This window comes from Octodon degus, unplaced genomic scaffold, assembly GCF_000260255.1.
Source record: "Octodon degus isolate 3935 unplaced genomic scaffold, OctDeg1.0 scaffold00201, whole genome shotgun sequence".
Taxonomy (NCBI): Eukaryota; Metazoa; Chordata; class Mammalia; order Rodentia; family Octodontidae; genus Octodon; species Octodon degus.
Genome location: NW_004524777.1, coordinates 33,196 through 40,354, shown reverse-complemented (window position 1 = coordinate 40,354; position 7,159 = coordinate 33,196).

The following is a 7,159-nucleotide window of genomic DNA, read 5'->3' as shown; positions in this document are numbered from 1 at the left end:
AAAAAAATTAAAAACAAAAGTGGTCTATTTTTTCTACTCTTGAAAGTGGATCAATTGTGCAGTCCTTACAAACAGAGAGAGGCATACCATAGAAAACTGAGTTTCATATATCTAAACTGGACAGAGTATGGGAAAATTAATGCCTGTAGATACTCTTAAAATGGTCAAAAAAATCTCTGTAGTCAATTGTGAAGATCTTGATATTGCCATAATAATAATATAAAACAATAGATCAATTAGAAATGTAGCAATGAGAACCAAGGAAAGATACAGCCCTTCATGGGGCAGAGTAAACCTCTAAAGGCTGATAACAAATACTTGCTGTGTAAATAACTCCAATGTGTCACCAACACAGGGAACTAGCTGGAAATTTAATGTTAAGATAGAGAAATAGATAGTGTAGAAGACTGATGGAAACCACAGTCATCCTTGGGGATGAGAACACATAATTGTCAGAGATTATACCTGCTGTGGAATGGTATAAAAAAGTAGAAATATGATGCACTAACTAAATGAACAATAACATAAGCAAAAGACTATAATAATATATTCTGGTGTGCATAAAACCAAAATGGAGTATTTGAATGAAACTATCACTGATGTATTCAATTTTCAATAACAAAAACAAAATTTGCAGAAAATAAGAAAGTGTGACCCATACAGAGTAGAAAATACAGGCAACAAACCTATATTTGAAAGTTTCTTGATGTGTGGATTAAAAGAAAAAGGCTTGAAAGAGCTAAGAAAATAGAGACTGGGTGTGAATGCACCCGCCTGTAATACCAGTGTCTGGGAGGCTGAAAACAGGAGAATCACTACGAGTCTGATTGGTGTAGTAAGACCCCATAGACCCTGTACTAAATACATTTTTTAAAAGATCTAAGAAAATCTTATTTATTTATTTATTTTCTGTATTTAGGACAGGTTGGACAGGATGTATAAGGTGTCACTGTGCAGATCAGACTCGTAGCTATCCTCCTGTTTACAGCCTCACAAGCACTGGGATTACAGGCACGTGCCACCATGCCCAGTCTCAATCGCAGTCTCAGTGCACCCTGAGGGTGGGACCGGCATGGCAGGCCCAGGGATTGAACTCCCAGTCCCTCCATTTGCCTAAGCAGGCTCTTTAGTCTGCTGAGCTATCAGGGCTGCCCCTTGAAAATGATATTTAATTAACTAAAGCAAGGTAGGGTGAAGCTGCCCCATCAAATAGAAAATACCAATAAAGAAATAAAATTCAATGGAAATTCATCCATTGAAAAGTAAAATAATGAAATTGAAAAGTTATTAAGAATTTATTATAAAGCTCAATATATTTAATATAGAAGAAAAAAGTTCTACCCATTTTGTTGTAAATCACAAGATTTTACTTTGCTTTATGGTTGAACAATATTACATCTCCAACCTATTTTTTAATTCACTCATCTATTAAATGGTAACCTAGATTGATCGTATATCTTAGGTGTTAGGACAAGTGCCACAATAAACAGGGGCACAGAGGTATCTCTTTTGTATGCTGGTTACATTTCCTTCGTATTTATACTGAATAGTGAAATTCCTGAATCATGTGGATGTTCTTTTCTTATATTTTAGGATCTTTCATACTATTTCCTATAAAAGTTGTGCTCATTTACATTCCTGCCAACACTATTTGAGAGTCAATTTTTCTCCAAAATCATGTTATTATTTTTTATAACCATTTTAACTGAGGTGTGATAGTATTTCATTGTAGATTTGATTTGCATATCCTTGAAAGATAATGTTTTCATATATCTGTTAGCTCTATTTCTTCTTTAGAAAAGAAGCTATTCATATCTCTTGCCCATTTTAACTGAATTCATTGGTTTTTTTGAAGTGTTTGAATACCTTATATATCATTGTTATTAGTAGCCTCTCTCTCTCTAGTGATTGTTTCCAATGTTGTGAAGACGTTTTGTTTCATGAAATACACTTGTATATATTTTTTTCTTTTCTTGTGATCATGGAATCAAGAAAAATAAGGGAAAACAACTCAAAAATTCAGATGGAAGCATAAACATTACCAAATGGCCAAAGAAATCTTAAACCAAGAGGACAACATGAGAAAAATCAGTTATCCAATTTCTTACTAAGCCGTAATAAGAAAAGCTGCATAGTGCAGTCATAAAAATGAACAATATAACAGAATGGATATCCAAGATATAAACTCATGCATCTATAGCTAATGTGCAAAAAAAAAATACACTGCAGAGTAAATAAAATATGAAGGGTACAATATATACTGGGAGAAGAGAATGAACCTATTCAAAAGGAAGGAGTTACTGAGATGAAAAGAACAAGACAGGGTGTAGAGAAGAAGTGATGTATCTGTGTATATAAGCAGGATGGTTTATAAACTGTACTTTCAATTTCTGCTGGTCTACAAAAAGGAGCAGTTGGTGCTAAATTTATTTTGTCTCCTTTTTTCAATTCTTTTAGTTTTTTTTTTCTTCTTAATTTCTTATATATATTTTCTTTTGCTAATTTGTATGTATATACCTGGATATCTGGAAAACTAATTTGAAGACAACAGTATGCCATACAACAAACACTGTCGAAATTATATTATTTTGTTTGGTGAAGTTCTGTATCATTTCTATTTTTCTCTTTTATATTACTATTCTATATTCTTTTTAAAAAATACAAAACAAAAAATACACTGAGACAGGAAATATTCTTCAATAAATCTTGCTTGAGAAAATGGACACCTATATGTGGAAAATTAACATTTCTACATCATCTCTTACCCTGCATAAAATATTAATTTGAAGTGCATTGCCAGGCCTAAACATAAGACCTAAACTGTAATTACTGGAATAAAGTATAGAAGAAGCACAGAAGCACTTCAATATATTTATATAGGTTTTATTTCAGACTAATTTTTACTAGTTATACTTGTTTTATATGGAAAAGAGATCGCACTGCTTTTCATTCTGTCATTTTGAAAGTGTTCAAGTCCCTTGATTCCTTCTCTATTGTACACTATTTCATTTCATTATCTTATTGCTTATCATTTTCCATTTTATTTTCATACATAGCTTAGCTCACTCACTTCTATTTTATAGTATATCATTTATATTATATATTCCTTTCAATTCCACTTTCTTTTCCAATTAAATAACAGTAACTTATTTCATTGCACTTCAATTTTCCGTTCAGTTTCTTTCTTGCCAGCTTACATACTGTCTCAACATTTGTTCACCTTCATTTTTCACAGCCAGTCATATAATGCTTACTCATTTTTCAATGTACTATATTTTATTTAACTAAAATTCATTTTTATGTTTTATTCACATATGTTTTGTGTTCCTAATCCATCTGTTCCATGTTTCATTTCATCTGTGATTTTATTTCACTAAGTTATTTATTTCATTTTGTCCTCTGAATATTTTATTACAGTTAATTGTTCATCTCATTGCATTCAGTATTCATAACATTATTTTTTAGGTGATATTCTGTTTAGCTTAAAATTCATCCTGTTCCACGTTTTATTTGATATTGCAATCTATACTCTATTTTGCATGAACTATATTCCATTTTCTTTTCCATAGCTCCTTGGATTTTGTACACCATTTTATTAAATTCTGCTTTGTAATCTACTCATAGCCATCTGAATTTATAATACATTGCTTTTCATGTTGAATTTCCCTCTGCTACTGGGGATGGAACCTAAGGTCTTCCACATGCTAGACAAGTATTCTACCACTGAGTTGCATTCCAAACACTGAGTCTTGCTTTTATTCAATTTCACATTTCATCCCACTGTATTTTCATGGCATTCTGCTTGAATTTGTGTTCTACTCATCAACTTTTCCATTTTATATTTTCAAATTTTCAGCCCACTCACTGTCTTTATTCTTTTGTCAATATTCTCCATTTCATTTTATTACATCTTTTTCTGTATATGTCCTGCCAGGAATTCCTTTTCTTTTTCTATTATTTTTGCCACTACCAGGTGAACCCAGAGCTTTTCACAACCTGGGAAAGCACTCTATCACTGACTTACAACCTACCACATTTTACTTGACATTGGATCCTACTCAGATGCCCAGGTGGTCTTGAAAATGAGATCTCTCTGCCTCAACTTCCCAATATCTATGAACATAAGCATGCCCCACTTCACTCCTAAGAAGTATCATTTTTCTTCTCCAGTTCCTAATAATTACATATTCCATTGCATTTTTTAAAAAATCATTCACTTTACTAATCATTTCAGTTGCCCATTCCTTGAGTGAGTCTTTTATTTTAGAAAGTCTATTTATTTTAGTTATGTACATATTCTACATATTATTATATTATTAATATATTATTATATTAATAATTATTAATATATTATTAATGTATTATACTACTATTATACATATTAATTATTGATCTGAAGAAAGTTTGGCAAATTTGTTCACATTCTGTAGGTTGTTTACTCTGTTGTTTGTTTCTATTGCTCACACAATTGAAAAATTTAAGAGTAAGATAAGTGTTATACCCAAAACACACTCATAGTTATATTCATTATCAGGTCAAGTATAGAAGGTCAATTGATGATAAGCTACTATGTATGAATGGCAGAAATTAATAGTGCATGTTATAGGTAACACATTTCTCGTCTAAAGTAGGAGTGCTTCCTTGTGTGATTACTGGGTTTGAGTCATACTGCCTAGAGAAAACAGAACAGCTTGGTAACTTTAAAATTCAGGCAGAGTAATTGATCAAAATAAAAACCTCTAGTTTTCATTCTTCTTGGTAGGAAGAAAGTTAATACCCTTGTTAATTATAGAAATGAAAGTAATTCAGAGAAACAACAGATTTGGAATGGAGAAGTGGTTTATTAATTTGCGTTCAAGTTATGTTATATTAAGAGGGTAATGGTGTATCCTAGTAGAATTCTCTTGTATGCAATTCAAATGCTATCCTGTCTTTATAAAAGACATGCTGTCATTTTTGCTAACACAAAACTAGAAAATATTATTTTGGAATGACTTAGCTACAGAAAGATAAATACTGCATGGCATCACTTATTTATGAAAACTTAAAAAGTCAATCCTAGTTGGGCCTAGTTGGACATGCCTGTAATCACAGCATTTGCGAGGCTGAGGTAGGAGGATTGTCATGAATTTGAGGCCAGCCTTTGGTTATGTGATGAGTTCAAGGCTGGCCTAAACTGCATAGTATGATCCTATATCAAAAACAAATATAAAGCAAAAGTTCTACAAAATTTAAAAAATAAATAAAAACTCAACCCTATAGTAACAGATAGTAGTGAAGTAGTTACTAGAGGCTGTGGGTCAGGGGAACAGGGATGGATGAGGAAAACAAATACATTGATCTCCCAAATATTAGACTGGAGGAATAAGCTTTAATGTTGTATTATACTTTGGGATGATCACAGTTAATTAAAATGCATTACATACTGTGAATTTCTGAAATAATGTATTTCAATATTCTTGTCACAAGAAAGTTATTTATTGGTGAGGAGATGCTTGCATTAATTAGCTCCACTGACTCTATGATATGTACACAAATGAAAATATCATATATGAAACCACAGATAACATAGAATGAAGTTGAGGATTTGAAGTTCAATATGTGGAGATTGGATTGAGGACCATGAAGGAAGTAACTTAAATAATGGAAGTAAATTGAAAAGAGGAGGACTACAAAAGTTCAGAACCACTGGAGAATACTGACATTTCAGCGAAAAAGCATTGAGAACGTTTATTTTTTGTTTGCTTTTGGTACCAGAGATCAAATTCAGGACATTGCACTAGCCAGGGAGGTCCTTATGCCTCTAATCTATCTCCCCCACCCTTGAGAAATGTTTTAACGATATAAAGAATGACAACAGAAGTGCAAGGTTATACTATCAAACAATGCCAAGGAGACAAGATGTTTTTCAAAAGATTCCACAGTCATTAGCATCAACGTTTGCCAAGAAACTAAGGGCATTTAGCATTAAAAAGGAATACTTTCTGTATTTCTTAAACTGACCAATAGGACTAAAGTGCCTGCTTAGGCAAAGCACAGTGGCCAAGGTTGGATCCCCAGCGTGCCATGCCAGCCCCGCCCCCCAGAGAGTGCTGAAACAGTGATTGTTGAGACTGGACATGGTGGAGTGTGCCTGTAAGACCAGCACTTGGGAGGCTGAAAACAGGAGCAGCACTATGAGTCCAGTCTACAAAGTGAGACCCTATACACCCTGTAGAACCTGTCCTAAATATATAAAAAAAGAATTTAAGAGAATAAAATTTGGTACACCACCAAGTTATAAGATGTCACAGCACAGGTTCTCTTATGTCCCGAGTCCTCAATGACCTTGAGGGGCTAGGGTCAGAATATTGGCTATCCTTGTAGCCCCTCTTTTTCTCTAATTTTTGGTCTGCAAACATTAGTTGTTAAGCATCCAGAAGAAAAGTTTAATGATAATATGACCCTATAACACATGCAGTTGAACTTAACATCACTATCTGTCTGAATAGTAAACACCTTAGACATAACATGGAACAACTATTTTCCAACAACCATGGATATTCTAATATTTAAATCCTTATAGAATGTAAAAAAAATATACATTTTACACAGAAATTAAGAATCAAACCATATACAACATTGTAGCAGGACAATTTTATGAATTTTTTCTTGTCTTGTTTTCTTTTATTACATTTTTACAAACATTTACTTTAAAGAGAGTATAAAAGTAATTGATATCACATTAGAAGCCATACGTGTTTAGAAAACCAAAATGATAGGTATTTCAACCATGGTTTTAGTATTATACATTGCTATTCTCAGTTTAGTTGCTTAGTTTATAGATAACAGCATATATACTTAGGGTGAGAATTCTACCCATTAACTGCTATTTTCAAAAACCTGATGGCGATTCTTAGGACCATTGCCTTAAGCATCTTGTTTATAAAAATGTATGGTTTTGCCCCTGCCATATTTCCTAACTTTTCTCCTTTCTCTCCCTTTATTGTTTAATCCTTAACCATCCAGCAGAAAATTATAACCACAAGGTATAAAAGGTAATGCCATATTAATATACTGAGCTGTAAAAGGTTCAAGTCAACAACTTCAAACAGTTGCCAGTTCTCTTGATAACACACAAGTATTATGGACTACTGGACTATATTGGGATATATATATA